General features: G+C 42.7%; 1 protein-coding gene across 1 annotated transcript in view; it reads left to right on the top strand.

Moving 5' to 3' along the window:
* Window positions 1–16,788, top strand: part of arhgap35a (Rho GTPase activating protein 35a) — a 66,460-nt gene continuing 49,672 nt past the window's right edge. The window contains exon 1 of the mRNA XM_080007506.1: window positions 1–314. The gene's annotated coding sequence lies outside the window, so the exon portion shown is untranslated. The remainder of the gene's footprint in view (window positions 315–16,788) is intronic.

Here is a 16,788-nt window from a genome sequence, read left to right as displayed (position 1 = left end):
AGAGAGGGACCGGACTTCCAGGAGGAGACGTTTGTTGTTCTCGTTTGGGGTGGGAGGAGGGAAAAGGAGCAGAAACAAAAAAAAAAAAAAACACGCCAACGGCTTTAAAAAAAAAAACCCCAAAAACTTTTCGTTTACTGAAAACGAAGCCCTGCGTGCGAGAGGACCGCTCGATAGGAGCCGTTTTCCAGAAAGAAAACAAGTATTTTCCTATTGTCCCACCCCCCTCACCACCACCACCACCACCACAAGTCCGGCAGTGAAATCGCGGAGGAGCCACGGGAGAACGGAGCGGACCAGGGAGGAATGCCATGGTACGGTATGACGAGACTATTTCCCCCCTTTTCCGCCGCCGGAATAACGTGCGACGGTCCACATAATGTAACACGGTGGGGAGGTACAGACAGCAGCCGTCCTGCCCTCTCACTTTCCCGGCGCTGCAGCACGCTGGTTAGGGGCCGAGCTAACGGCGAGACGTCGGGAACGAGCCCGTTTCACCGAGGACCCGGGGACATGTGATGCGAAGCCTTATTTGCGATATAAATCCTCCCCGCCGCCCCCTGCAAATTGTTGATTTTGACGGGCCTGCGTGTAAATGGTGACGAACAGAACATTGCGCTACTCGTCCCGCCTGTTGTAGTCCTCTATTTCTCCTTAACCCCTATCGTCGTCAAATTGTTAAAATAAATCTGAGATATTTTAGGGTTCGAACAAACTCGGAACTCTTCGATGCTGGTCATAATAGACTAGTATAATAATAATAATAATAATAATAATAATAATAATAATAATTACATTAATAGTGGTTCGCAGATTGGGTTCATACTCGTATATTTGTGGTTATTGCTGAATTCCCCGTCAGCGCCGGCTGACATATTCGCACTTGTTGTCCGTTATTGTTTAATTGTCGGAGCATTTTGAAGGGCGTCCTCGTAACGTGCACAAGCCCCGCTCCCCCAACTCAAAACACGGAGTTGCCTTTAGTTGAGGCCTGGCCGCCCCTGTCGTGGAAACCGACGGGCTCGCGGACGGGGCTGCGTGTCTGTTTAACGCAGCAGCGTGTGATACTTATGAACTCTGGCAGTGGATGATGTACGACTCGGTTCCAACTCCTCATCCCCGTCGGCTCCCCGCAGCAGCACGTAAACAGTGTTTGACCGGACTAGTCTAGTAAAATGTGACTTTTACTACTGTCAGTCATTTATTCGATCCGCTGTGCGGAAGATGTTGGCCATCCTCCGCATAATAGTGGTTGCTTGGCCAGCCACTCCCTTTTATGTGAAAGTCTCTTAGAAAAACAGGAGATTTTTTTTTTCTTCCCATGGATATCTTTCAGTTTTACTATTGAGCTGTTGATCTACCGTTGGCTGTAGAACATTTGAGAAGGGGAAATCACTCATTGGTCTCTGTTATATGGCTTAACACAGATATGCAGGAAGCCTGTGGTCTGTTTTGCTCTGTCAGTGATAAACCCCATCCCCCCTCATCCACTGTCAGGGCAAGAGTAGAAATGAGAAAGAGAGAAATATTCCGTGTGATATGAAGGAAGGATTTTGTAAAGTTTGAAAAGTCAGTCTGCCTTTGGGCTATGAACATATTGCTGTACAAGCCATTTTGGATTTTAGTACACACATTTACATTTGCTGGTAAGTCAATCAGCCTGGGCTCCCAGGTAAATAGATTAGCAGCTGTCAGCACTTGTGTTCTCCTTCTGATTGGGCTCTTCACTGTGCAGTCACACCTCTCTAGGAAGCCTCTTCTCCCTTTAATACCTGTGCCATTTGCCCAGTCAGCAAGCTATCTTACTCACTTGCAGGTAGGGTACTGTAAGTACAACCACTTACCCCTGCCGCTGCAGACTCTTTCCATGCTGTGTTTCCCTGGATTGGAACATGTTCTAGGATTAAAGGAGGGCCGGCCTTGCTCATCAGGATATAGGCCACAGATGTGGATAATTCCTTTGATGAGAACAGTGATTTAATTTTGTGGGATGAAAGTGGGATTCTGCCACAACCCATTTAACAGTCATAGTGAAACATTTTCTTGTCCAGGGTTTAATTGGAAGTGCTGCATTCGCTTCTCAAACTATATCAGTAATAAAACGAAACAGGCCTTTGGTGTCAAACATGCTGTAAGTAGGTGATTTCACTGTGACCAGGGGGCTTAAGTCATGAAGGATACATTTTTGGGCACATCTTTCAATCCTAAACCTTCCCCCTAGTTTTCATATTTTTTCCATGGCAACCCCAGGTGTCAATTTCTGACAGCCACCAAATGGTAGCTTCTCACCTGCTCATTCGAAAACGTACAGAGGATGGACATTTCTTGGCACATGTGAAAATGTGGCTTCTGTTCAATCAATTTCTCTGTTACAGGAGACATGGATCTTACGTTTGCTTGTGAGTCAGTAGAAGCCTCTGTTTGATGGGGGGGAAAGAGCTAATTAAAATGGGCAGCTTTGGAGTTTTGAGGACCACATTACAGTCACTGTCCTCTCAATGGCTGCCTTGTTATAGGGGTGATTATTAGGCAGAGAAGTGCATTCTGGGATGATTGTGTCTGAATTTCCATTAGAAAGTGTGCCTGCCTCCATTGAACAGGGATTTTTTTTTTCTCCACAATGTTTGACCATGCTGGCTCAGTACAGTTTTGTAGATGTGGATAGTTTGATATAAAGGCCTCTGTAGTTGACCCTCTCTTGTAGACGGGCAATGTGATTTTGTGTGGAATTATAAAATGTTGCATGGTGAAACAACCAAAAGCAGCAAGTTGGATGTTAAAATTGTATCATAAAGATGCTCCAAGGGACCTACAGATTTGCTCTTAAGTGTAATAAAACCAACATATCAAAAAAGGCCATTGGTTTTGCTAATGAGACAAGCGTTTGAATCTAGGAAAGGTTACACAAAATACAATACGTTACCTGTAGAGCTGAGATGCACATGTTAAAGATGTCATCATTGTATTTGAGACGAAGAGATTGCCTGTGAGGTTCTGATTGTAATAATAATCCTATTTTATAGATGACAAATCTTTAAAGTGTACATTGTCGAGATTCAGGGTGAAGGAGACAAGTATTACTCATGGTAAATAAGGACAGACACACTGCAAAATTAGTAGTAGCCTATTGGAGTGCTCATTCATATAGACTATTATGTCTGCTTCCCAAATTGAACCCAATGCTGTGTCATGTTGGCAGGCAAAACACTTTCATGAAGGTTTGCTTTCCCTATCTCCACCAATGCATTGGAGTTTTTCCCAATACAAATTAAAGCAATAATAACATACGATGTCCCTATTCTATTCGGTATTTTATTGAGCTAGAAATAATATTTTCTAATTGTCATTTAATTGCGCCACTTGATGGTACGTTGCAGTCTGAGGTTATGGTTAATGATAGGTGGAGACTGGTGAAGATTGATGATAGACGTGTTAAACACTAGCTCAGATGTACAGAGTGATGCTTCAAGACACATTCAGATATACAGCCACAAGCCCACACAGACACACTCATCTCTCAAACTTTCTTTGTAAGAAGCTTTTCACCTAAAAGCATTTAAATTATATCTAGAGGGACCAATCAATAACAAAGGTCTCCATTAATAGAATGGATGAATGCAGTTCACCCCCATATTCCTTTTGAACTCTAATATGTAATTGACAATCTTATACAAAGGCATTACTAATGCCATGGATTAATGGATCATAGAAGTCAAACGTGAAGGGGTAGGTATGATTAATGGGAAGATTGGGCCTTATAGGGCTTCGTCATGGTAGTTTCAACTAGCGGCCATGTTTTTGTTTTTTTTTGTGACAAAAGGGCGGTTTTGTTTGGTTGAATGGTGCCCATGGCAATTAAAGACCAGCATCTAGGCCACTGTGAATCGTGACTCTGAACATTGGATGTTATACTTTAGCTTTACTTCCTTTTACTTCCCCAGGTACAATAGCACAACAGTTTTGGACAAGCGCAATGAGCTATGACAACGTGAAACCCGAGAAGGCCTGGCGGGGGGATGCTCGAAAGGGGCAAATTGGGGAAAAATGGGAAATAGGAGCCCTAAGAGTAAGAGCATGCCACAACAAAGCAGATGATGAGATTATATGAAAGGGTTGAAGAAAGAGAGAGTAAAGGAGGGGTTAGCAAACATCCATTCAGCAACGTCCTGCTGGTTTCAGCCTCAGGCTCTGTCCTGGTATGCGGCCTTGTAGCTCTGCTCTGGTGTCAACCAATCAATTACAACCATAAGTAACCCTCTTGCTTGGCGTTTGGCCGCAGCTGAATTCCATGACTCAGCATATCCATAGATAAGTGATGACAGAATTAGAGATGCAAATTGAAAGGAATTTCCTTAATAGATAGTTGTGAATCTTAGCAAACAATCGTCGATAAATTGATAACATAAAACCTGATGACGTCGCCAGGGGGTGGCACCATGGCGTGCGGGGACCTACACGATGGCACGTGGGGACCTACGTGACGGTGCGAGGTCACGCACCTGTGAGACTTGAGGGGAGTTTCTCCCAATTTCATGAGTGGAATGGAGAAGTTCGAGGCAAGACTGAGCTGGTTCGTGCATATAGGAATATTTACGACTCGTCTTTGCACGAAATTGAAGGTTAGTTGTTGAGCCACAATAAACACATAGTTTCCTCCTCGGCCTCAAGAAGCTCCCGTTTTTCTACGCGCAGCCATGTTTGTTGTCTTTCATTTTTCCGGAAGCCTCCATCTACTTCTACTACTACTTCCTGCTCCACTGGGTATTTATTTTCCCAACTGCCCCCTGTCGTTCTGGTGAGGGATGGCAATGGAGAATGTGCCAGCTTTTTCAACACCCTGCGCTCTCCGCGCGGGCGGAAAACTCCCGTTGATTCAGCAGATTGTTCCGTTAATTGTTTAATTTAAAATATTATAGACTCAATTCTTATAAGCAATTATTTGATAGTCGATTAATTGTTAACATCCCTGGACAGAATCATTACCAAATGGCCCCATGCCTTGCTTTATAAAGGATAAAGGTCCTCAATAATCACAAAAAAGTAAGCCCTTTAACACCAAGGTTTGGTAATTTTATATATGTTCCTGTGCTGAGTTGTGAGCCAGTGTTTTTAGCTAGTCTGTTTTTATTAATTGTGATATGTGTATAGGGGAATGCCATGGAACCTGGTAAAAAATATAGATAGACAATATTGCGCAGTAATATTACAATTCAATAATAAGTCACTAGTATTAATTGATCCCACTAATACTCATGAACTAGTCTCTACATTTGTGTGGCTTCAAGGTTACCCTTAAGCCATCCACCTTCATTTCCCAAATTCTATACGGACACAATGCCCGATCCTTCGTTTGTGTGTTGCACTGGAGATTCTCCACTGTGGGGCTCCTGAATTTCCTGTAGGATGTCCACTGATGATGCCTGACTGCTGGGGAGCAGTGCAGAGAAGTAAGGATATGGTGAGGTGGAAGGAAGGGAGAGGTGAAGGGCAGAGGTGATTAAGCGACCCATAGATGTGCAACTGCAGGGAAGGCAGGGTTTAGAGAATCATCTGACCTCGGGCGGGTACCTCGATGGGTAAGCTCATTAACATTAACCAAAAAATGGATACTTGCTGACTGAAATGTTCAGGATGAGTTCTCAGCGTGATTTGAGAATGATGATTTTACAATTACTTACATTAGTCTTGATTTCTCTACGTTGAGTTCTCAAGTGCTTCCTTTAATTTTGGTGTAATATCTTCCTGGCTCCATTCAGTATATTTAGATGGAGACTTATTGTTGATACACCCCGGCGCACCTGTAACATGTGTTCGCTTGCTATCTATTCATCATAGTGTCTCCTGCCGGCTGCTCCTGCCCAGACCTCTGACAGCTTTATTGGAAGTGTCTTCATACACCTGCAGCACAGAGCAGAGATAGGTGTAGAGAGGGAGGCAGCATTTTCTAATTAAAGCTGGCAGGTTTAATCACAGACTGATAAGCAGCAATAAAGCAGGAAAAGGAGAGAGGGACCAAAGAAGGCCAGCAGACATGGACAACTGGAGGCCATTAAAAGTACTTTCCTTGGCACGGCTCTCCCTGACTTTACTCCCCTACTTTACTTTTTCCTGGCTTTGTGGATTAGCTTTGGTAGACTCTATCGTGTTTTATTCTACTACTTCTTTGTAACTTAATCCCTGTTGCTCTTTCCCTTCTTCCTCTGCAGCAGCGCTAGTATTGAATATGGTTAAGGGCACTGATTTGCCTCAGATGCCAGTCTCAAGATTCAGCACCAGACATTGGTCTTTGGCATCTCACCAATGAATATATCCATGAACTCATACAAAATATTTTGGAGTCACATCAAGGGGGGCTTTTGAAATCCTGCGTTTAGCTTTTTTTTATGGCAGAGCTTCCTCTATGCATTTTAACTTTTGATAATTACTTGGTTGTTATCATTTAATCTTCAATTAATGCAACTCCAATTGTAAAAGTTTTGAGCCAGGCATTTTCTGCTATTATAAATGGGGAAATAGTTGGGCACAATCACAAGAGCTCCTCAAAGACCTTTACAGTAAACTGTCACACACATACACACATATCCCTCTACTTCCCTGCCACCAATAGCTGACCCCTCTCACCCTCATAACATATCTGTCAGGGTAGTTCTGGCCGTTAGGCAGCTGTGTGACAGTGGACATCATATCCTCTTTAAGGTGAGAAGATAAGGTGGCTGTTCATAGCCATTTGTTATCACAGGCAGTGTGCCCCCCCCGACACCTCCTCATCCCTTATCTGGCCCAGTCTGAGGCTAGGCTATAGCGGGGCTCATGTTGGCCCAGAGCTGATGAGTAAGCACTGTTCGGCCCGAGGAAGGTTGGGTCTGCTGTTATCGATCGTCGCACCACCGCCTGTCATCCAGCCACCACTTAGCTAATGATGTCCACGCTATCGCTTCACGGCCGGGAAAGTGACCATAAAACGGGGAGCAGTGAGTAAAGGCGGCGCCGCAGGATAAGATGGATGGCACCAATGAAGGAGACACACCCAGGACAGCCTAAGCCAAGTGGCACCGTGTTATGCCAGCATTAGATGACAGGTCTCATGGTCTTTCTTTTCCCTCCATCTCTCCTTTTCCTCCTGTGCTCTTGCGTTTGTTTATAATTGGGAGGTCAATCTGGAATAAAGACAAATTCTATTTTTTGGGATAACCACATCTTTTCCGGTGAAGTCAATACACATAATGATGAATCACCTTGAATGCCATAGGAGGTTTTGCTGTGGTTTGTGGCTATTTGTGAGGGATTGTAGGTCATTTCTCGTCTTAGTGTCGTGATTTCCCAGGATGCAGCAAGGGCCCCAAGGTCCAGAGCTCTTATGTCAGAGTTCATTTCCTGTTTCTGTGCTCCAGCAGCTCCTGAGGATTCACCATTTTGCAACATTCCCATTCAGGACAGGAGAAATGTCCCAATTGTACACTCATTTCCTTTCAATTTGGACTTCTTCATAGACTTTTTTTTAAATTCCAACATTTATTCAATTAATATTATTGATTTATCAACTTAATTATTTTTTAATTCATAGGAAGGACTACAGGAAGGCTTTAATAGAAGCTATGAAAACAACCTTCACACTGCACTCATGGAAGACATTTTATATCAGACTATACATTTCATTATAATGTGGTACAGTCAAGCATTGCACTTCAAAATTAAGGCACATTCCAGAGTTTGTTTACAATCAGCCCTCTGTCTATAACGCTTAATTCACTAAACAACACGGGGTGTTTTGAAAAGATCCCCAGACTACTGTATACATGACTGCCATTTCTTTTGTTGCTGTGCTGACTTCCATGTATGTCAGAAGTCATGGAGATTAAGGGGGATGGGGGTGAAGAATGTAAACATAACTGGGGGAGTTGTTTTTGGTTTTGAGGACAGTTCAGGGAGAAGAGTTTCACCACGCTATGGCTCGCGTTAGTCACAGTCGCTGAATAGTAGACAATGTAGAACTCTTCACCCAATGAGGGAAAAGGTCGTTGAGAATGCAGTTAGTCAGGTCAGGGCGAGCCAGGCGTGCTGCCGGAGGTTTACTCCCTGTGACTGTGAAAGAGAGAGAGAAATTCAGGTTTTTAATCTGAATCTTGTGATGTTTTTTCTCTTCTTTGCCTTGTTGCCATTGAGTGTAAACTACATTGTATGTTATCGTAATTTATCTTGCAACCTCAATACTATTGAACTTGACACACCAAAGGGAAAAGTGGGACACTACCCTGAGGTTAATTGCACCTTAGATTACCGTTGAACCAGTGTGCCAAATTATATTGGTACCTAGCAGTGTTTGGATGGTGTGATGTGCTTTTTTGGCATTGCTTGGATCCTTTCTCTCCTTCGAGGTGTGATCACAGTTAATCACTTCTGTCAGAATGATTCTCAATGACCATCACCCATCATTGCTACAATGATGGCTATATTTTCTGTCTTGGAGTGCCTTTTATGCTTGTTTTATTAGTATATCAACACATTCAACAGACCTTAACACATCACAATTCTCTTCAAACAATAAAGAGCGAAATTCATCATAGGATACTGATCATGCAAAACCATTTTATTGGAATGTGCCAGTTCACACTCTAGTGTGATCAGCTTGGATTCAGTCCTTTTATTTCAATTCATTTTTCACATATTGCTAATGTCTTTAGCAATTGGTTTTATTTGTTACTTCCTTGATCCTCTCTAGGGTGTGTGATTCATGGTTTGGTTTTGAGGGCACCATCCATCAATAGATGCGTCTGACCCTGGACCACTGATATTTCAGTCCACAGCATTCGTGTTCTCAACAAATGGTGGATAATAGATGGACATAATCTGCTGCCTTATTCATGTTAAAACAAAAGCATAAAGGCTAATGCCATCGCTAGTGGGCTAACACAGGGTCCATCTAACCAAGTAATACGGTTTCATTATTGTCTGGCCTCATGTAGCACTGCGTGTGAGGAAGCCTTGCCTTTGTTCCTCTAGAGGTCAGAGTTGCCAGCAGACATGGATGGGTGGGTGGATGGGTGTCAGCGCAGCGCTTAGGGGAGTGCTGTCTACAGCGGTCACATACATCGCTTGATCGCAGTTTTTTGAGCTGAGAATTTTGAGAGGATGTTAGAAATGCAGCAACAAATAAACTGTGAATTTGTGAGGCATTTCCATCAGTTGGGTTGAAGCAAATGAAATGTTGAAAAAAAAGTATATATATTTTTTTAATGTCAATAGAAAGCACCTCATAAGGTGAGCTTGTGAACAAGACTATTCACACGTTATTTGCAATTATTTGTATGGCAATTTCTCGCCAACTAAAATTTCATGACCATGACAGCCCTAGGGGTGTTCTCAGGGTATCATGAGGTCAGGCAGCGGGTTCGTGGGGAATTTGAATTAGTGATAAGGAGATGAAAGGAACTCCTTGTAGTTGTTTTTTTTTTTATACTGCATTGCTGTGTATGGAGACCCAGGGTGCCCATGGTCAGGGCTTTACTGAGAGGGTTTTGTAGCCAAAAACAACCTGCAGTGTTTTGGATTGTCACATAGTCATAGACAGTGACAGACTCAATCAGAAGTTGCTGTGCATTATACTTCAAACGGTTACTACCGGATTATCCAGTAGTGACGGCATTTCTCTCTGGGTGATTGTGTTCTTCGGGGACAGTTATTTTATGGAATGCTGTGTTGTTGACTTGTTCATAGGGCTGTATTATTCCATGTAGTGTGTCGTATTATTCCATGTAGTGTGTCATTGCCTAACACTTGCTCTGAGGTGGTGGAAGGTTTGTGAATGTATAGGCTGGTTTGCCCAGGGCTGCCTGATGACGTGCCGCGGTAAACAGCTCACACTGCGAGCACTGCAGGGACTCACCGACGGCTTCTGCACTGCATGCAGAGAGGGATGGGGAAAGGAAGCTAGGGAAGAGGAACACACACAGAGAGAAAGATGGACAGAAGAGGGGAAGTGACAGTGAGGTAGATTGATAGAGCAGAGGGTTGCCGCGGGACTAAAACTGCAGGAGATCGAGTGAATGTAAAGAGAACAAGAAGACAAAAACTGATTATAAATGACACATCCACATCCTTCTCGAGCAAGTGTTCCATCCTGAGGAAGGCAAAACGGACTGCAATCAAGCACACAGTGTCTGCGTAGAACTGTTTTTGAGAATTTGACTTCCCAAACTCAACTGAGAAATACAGGAAAATGAGTCACTCCTCCGCTCTGCCCCCTATCCCCTGCCTTGTGCACGCTGCCTGGCTCTGATTGGCTGGAGGAAAAGCAAGGGATGAGTTTTTGTCATCTAATCTGCCAGCAGATCGCCACTGATGGGACTCTGTAGAATGGCTTTAGTAAATTACTCTTCCAGGGAAGGGCAAATCCCCTCCATCAGATAGGAGCTCTTTCTCTCTTTTCCTCCCCATCTCTCTCCATTCCAAGCCTCCCTCACTTTCCCTTTCTCTCTGCCACATCAATCAGGCTTTCGCTATCTCTACATCATTGCCAAGCTCCACCTTGTTCTCCTTTTCTCTTCCCCTTTTTTATTTTCTCCTCTCGTCATTCTTTACCTGACCATTTCTTCCCCTCTCTTTCTCTCTCTTCTACTTTTTCCTTTTCCTTTCATGTTCGGCTCTTTCATGTTGTTGGTCTGCGTGTGTTTTTCTTGTGGCCCCGCTTGTTGCTCATTTCCACCAGTGGGTACTTCTGATGTTTTGATGTTTTAGTTTTAGCTTTGCTTAAATTTTTCATATCAACATTTTATAAACATTTTTCCACTGCTCTCTTGTTTTGATTTCTTGAAAAAAATGTTTTAATTAAATGTAATTAATTCTCAATCTCAGTGAGATTTGGCCAAGTAAGGGTTTACTAAAGTGTGTGTGTGTGTGTGTGTGTGTGTGTGTGTGTGTGTGTGTGTGTGTGTGTGTGTGTGTGTGTGTGTGTGTGTGTGTGTGTGTGTGTGTGTGTGTGTGTGTGTGTGTGTGTGTGTGTGTGTGTGTGGTATGAATGATGGTTAACAGGCTTAACCAGTTCTTATGGAGGCCGTTTGCCCTCCCCGGTATGTTGTTTGTAATCATACACAAGGTTGTACATCCTGATAGATGTGCCTTTGGGTTTCGGAGCGAAATTTTTACCTTGTATTTTTTCTGAAAGCCTGTTTTTTGTCAGTTGGACAAATCTTTGGCAATTTGATGAGCTGAGAAGACGGAAAGCTTTTTATCGCCTGAACGTGTGGAGTACTAAGTATATCTTCTCTCTGAAGGTATGTAGCCCGGCATATATACCTCATATTGACATAAAATACCAACGCTGTGCTTACTCTGCACTGAAATGTCACAGTGACGGTGGTTTGTCTTTTTTTTAGCTAATTTCCACATTAAAGTAGCCTTCTTATCACAGGTTATCTAAAGGGGTATGTGGCTACACACTCTCCGTGTAAAGGTCTTATTGATATTTATCAATAATGCGCTCATTAATGGTTGCTTCATGAAAACGAGATTTGCGACGCAATCCATGAGTTGTGCTGTCATAATCATGAAATTGACGATTAATTGTTGTACAAATTGTACAGTTGAAGTATTTTTTGTTCATTTTATGCCACTATGATAATATAAGCCTCGGAACATGTAATGATATTCATACACCTTATGTAGAAGAACCATTTAATTGCATTGAACACTAGAACACAAAAAAATGGGTAGACAACCTTATTTTCCTTAACGTAGCATCTCTCACATTGGCTTTAAACTTTTGGCTAGAAACATAATTGTGGAATCTAACAACCTGACAAAATGATTGCAACTAGCTCAAATAATTGCGATCAGGTGATTATGTCATAATTGTCACACCTCTACACATGAGGGCTGTAGTGTGTGTGTTTGAATCAAGAAGTGTTGATCAACCTTTAAAAATGCTCTGTGTAGGCAATATCACACTGACCTCAATGTGGACCATATACTCTTTATCTATATCCACATGACTCAGTACTTAGTGACCTAGAAGTAGTTTTAAATGACAGCTTGATCACGTTTCTATGGTGATTTGGATTGTTCAGTAGTAATGGCAACTTGTTAACTTCATACTGATATTCCCTCATGAACAAATTAAATTCAGGTTGTGTTATCAGTGCTCATTAGGACAGGTGTGCAGGCTTGGGGGATCGTGCAAAATCGCTGCGGGGCAGCGATCGGCAATATACGAGTTTATCGTGGGGGGTCCATGCGCGCAAAGAAAATGTCATGTGGCAAATGCGGTCTCCCCGTTCCAGACGTGCAGGATTTATTATTATTTACAAGTAAAGTATTTACACAAAAACATCCAGTTTTTACAAAAAGTCCTATAGCAATGGGAACGATGGGGGGACGGGATGGAATGGGACAGTCCCGTAACTCAGTTGTGTTAAAAAAAATTTAGTTTCATACATGTAGGAAACAAACTAAAACAAATTTATCTAAAATAAAAACAGTTACGGGAGCCGACGCACACGGTGCTGCGCTGTCTGGAGGAGGAATTAAAAAACAAAACAAAACTCTACTCCAATTCAATTGAGTTAGGTTTCCGTTTTTCATTTTCCATACGAGTAAGAAACTAAGGAAACAAAATAAATTCAAATCTTTTTCTAAGATTATATTATATATATTGCTATATTATAATCACAAAATTTGCATATACCATGGTGGATGCCTTTTGCCCGTTGATGCCCGATGGACCCTATGATGCTCTTTTTATCAGCCTGGGCAAGATATGCATATCCATGAGGAACGTGTCCTAGGCTCACCTGCGATGTGCGCACAGCAGAGCGCAGATCACGGGCGTCCCTATGCGCACTATTGAGGCGTGATCTGCTCTCTGCCATGCCACTCAATTTTCCCAAAGCGGCAAAATGCCCACAGCAGGAGCTTGGGGGTCCACGTGTCTCTTCTTTCTCTTCTTTCTTTTCTTTTTTTTTTTTCTTTTTTGAGCACCTGCCCCTTTTAACGTCTCTGCACGGGCCTGTAGAAGTAGGAAGTAAGATCTGATCACTAGTGGTTACTACACAGCTCTGAGCGGAGAGGACAAGAGCCTCCGCCCCTCTCTCCCTCCCTCTCCGCTCCAGTTTCAGAACACGGTAAACTGCACTTGCACCATTTCAATGCTCGGAATTTTCCTGGCAGATTTGAAAATAAATAAGCAAATAAAAAAATAATGATAATCATCTGTCATCAATGTCAATCGCGATCGATGGAGTCAGTTGCCGATAGACGATTTAATTGTAAATCTGCCCAAGTCTACAGGTGTGTATGTTAAACCCCAGTCTTCTTTATTAACTCGCCTCCTCTGTACCTTCTCCCTGCTCACTACACAGGCTCTCCACCGCCCGGTTTGCAGCTGCTAACTAGCCAGCTCGCGCCCATGTGAGAGCCCCTAATCTCTCCAGCATAAAGGCCATGCAGAGGGAATTTATGTTAGCCTGCCATGGGAAGAAAGGGAGAAGCGAGGAATCTTTTGAGCAGGTTGACAGATAAGACTCTTCTGCTTTCTGTGTGGTGGGTTTTAAGCCATGTTAAGCTGCTTAATTAGTCATAATCTACAGGCCCCGACTGAGGCGGAACTAATGAGTTAAAAGACGCAAATCCCATCCTAGCATCACGCTTTATTCTGCACCGCACCACCACCGCCTTGCATGTGCTGTGGGTGATACACATAAAGGCGAACAACTAATACTGTATTATTAATCAACCTCCTCAATAGGCCCATCCCTGAACGCATAATCAGAAATGGGTCATTGGAAAAAAGCCTCAGACTTTTTGATATTTTCGGGCCTTCATATTTTACACTTTGTGGAACAGTTTCTTCGGGTCTTTACTCTGGCTAAATAATTGATGCCTGAAATAATCTTAGTTATTTTAGCCAATTGCTTTCTAACCATATATCCCAAACAGTATTTTTTAATAGTCTGTTGTAGTTCCTATGGCTGGGTGTTTGTTTGGACTTGATGGCCTTGCCTCTTGAACCTCTCCCCTGCCCTTGATCTTCACCCCTCCATCTGACAATGGATGGAGGGGGAAGTCTGCACCCTACCCGTGTGTTTGTGTCACTGTGTTTGAGGATTGGAAACTCTGACCCTTTTCTTATATACAGGCCTTTCTTTATTTCTCTGGCTTGCAGTTTATAAATGTGCACGCCCCTCCCCCAGTTAATGCTCCGTTCTGTTCAGCATCTCTACTATCTGCATTTTTAAATGATAATTTGCATACATTAGCAGCCTCCAAAGCCGGAGTCTCTCAGCTCAGTTGTAGGATTTGTAAGCTTTGGCTCAAACTGAGGATCAGTTCATTTATTAGCTCTTGGGTCAGTGCGCATATACGCGGTGACAGCGTATTTCCCAATGCATCTTTCTAACACAAATATCAATCTACCTCTCCCTCTTTCCCTCTTTCAGACCTGCCTTTCCTTTTCACCTGAGCTAAGTGTCACTTCAGGTTAAAGGCTTGGTATGTATCATTTTATTTCTTGTAATTTCACACTTTTTAAAAAATTTTGTTAGCTGTGGTACTCCCATGCAACAGAACCATTTACATGTTGTTAAAATTTGTAAATACTAGAAAATTACACTAAAAAGTTTAAAAATGAAAATTATTTGAAGAGTATTTTAATTAATTATTATTTAAATGCATTAATTAAATTATTTTAATGTAATTTAATTCACCATGAATTCAGTTGCACCAATATCCAGGAGCGCACCTCAGTCTCAAAAACAAAATAGGCCAACAATTAATAATGGTGCTAGCTTTTCTTCCACCTCACTTATTGTATTTTCTGATTTTATTTATACTTTAATCAAATAATCGAATAATTGCAACAGAGTAATAACAGACTGACGATGAAGCAAAATGTCTGGTATTATTAGAGTGTAAGAAACTCCCAAATATTGTCACATACTTATTTTGTGGGTATCAAAACACATTGTGATATAGCTTTTCTATTTCGGCTTTATCGCCTGACCCTGCCCTCTCACACCCCTCCCACTAGCCGGGCCTCAGCACTGCCCGGTATCATGGAGCTGCGGAGTGGATCAGAGGGCTGCTGCATTCTGGTCTTGCTTGATTACCCAGCGTGTGATGCTGTAGGCAGCATTGTTTTGTAGCTGAATGACCGTTCCACTGGGAGAATGAAAGACAAGCAGCAGAAGAGGGTGGGGGAGGAGAGTGGAAGAAATGTGTACAAGTAAGAATAGAGTGGTAAGGGAACTAGGAGAATACTTGGAGGAAAAATGAATTGTTAAGAGGAGTGAAATGAGAGCGTGACGGCAACTGGGTAGATAAATGGCCAGGGGGAAAATGGCAGGGAAAGTAGAACGGAGAAGTGTGGAAGAGGGAATGAGAGAAAAAGAAATGACCTCTACTCCCGCGGAGAGGCAAGATAACCGTATGTGTTTAGAATTGCTGAGGTGGACAGAAGCCATATCTACTATCAACACAGCACCTGTCTGCCTGCCTGCTCCCTCCCGTTAATTGACCAACTTCATATTGTGGAAGACTGTTCGTGTATGCATGTGCACATACACACATGGCTGTTAATGTGACACGCAACATCTTGGCTTTATCCAACAATATAACAAAACTTGGACTTTGTACTTGGCACATGTTAACACTTGCAAAGTCACTGCGAATCCCTGCACTGCACCACTTTAATACATGCATGACAGGCTTTCATCAAGGCTTTTCTTCCTAAAATATGGAGGGGAGCGCTCTGTCTGTTTAGTAATTTCTCCCCCAGAGTATTCAGAGACGTACAGTGCCAACCTCACGCAGCATTTCTACATCTATATTCTGAGTACCAGCAGAACGAGGTGCACTGCATAAGTCAATGACCAGGAAGAACACGGAGCAGAACTCAGAGGTTACGTTGTTTATGAGATGTAGTAAAATTCTAGTGCTCTACTAGGTATTGGGGCTGGTATTGACAACATTAAATATCACAGTATTTTACAAGAATACCTCTGTATCGATAAATAAAAGGGATGGGGATGGCTTTTTGTGCTTTCATAGGATATTTACACACAAGAGATTTTAGAAACAATTAATAGTAAAGTTGATATTATGACCAAACTGGCCTTGACTAGAAGAGTCTATGACGTTCAGAAAACTGCTTTACTTTACTGTTATGCAATAATGTCACATGCAAAGACGACATATGAGTTTATCCCAATATTACCGTTACCACAATCCCAGACAATATCTAGTCTCATATCCCCATATGGATATTATAGCTATCTCCCTGCCCTACAAGGTTAAGCCAGTTGGGTTGGACTAGACTAGACTAAACTAAATGAGACTGAGGCACGCAGAGACATTGGGTGTGATCCTTCCTGTTTTCACCTAACTTGTTTCAGGTCAGAAACACATACACACACACACACACACACACACACACACACATCCATACCATTACTTCCGATAACCTAGTGCACATCATCCTGACTAGTCCCAACTGTTTCACCTCACCCGCTGTATCTCACCGCGTTGTGTGTCAGCTGGCCATCTGATGGATAGACTTGTGTTCATCCCAGTTTGCACGGATGGGGGACGATGCCACAGACGAAATAGGAAAATAAGTTATTTTTCATTACAATATGATACAAAGGGAATCGTGTACCGCCAAGGTCTCTCTTCGTGTGCTATTTGTAGTTGTTTAACTTTGTTTATGCCGATGCCTTAAGCCCTGGTTATACCTTTGCGTGCGCAGGGTGTTTATAGCACATTCCCCGGTCGTTGCAGTATTGTCAGAAACCAGGGGTG

The sequence above is a fragment of the Zeus faber genome (genome assembly GCF_960531495.2).
Source record: "Zeus faber genome assembly, chromosome: 9".
Lineage (NCBI taxonomy): Eukaryota > Metazoa > Chordata > Actinopteri > Zeiformes > Zeidae > Zeus > Zeus faber.
Note: the sequence above shows the minus strand (reverse complement) of the source record. Positions and strands in the feature narration are given on the sequence as shown.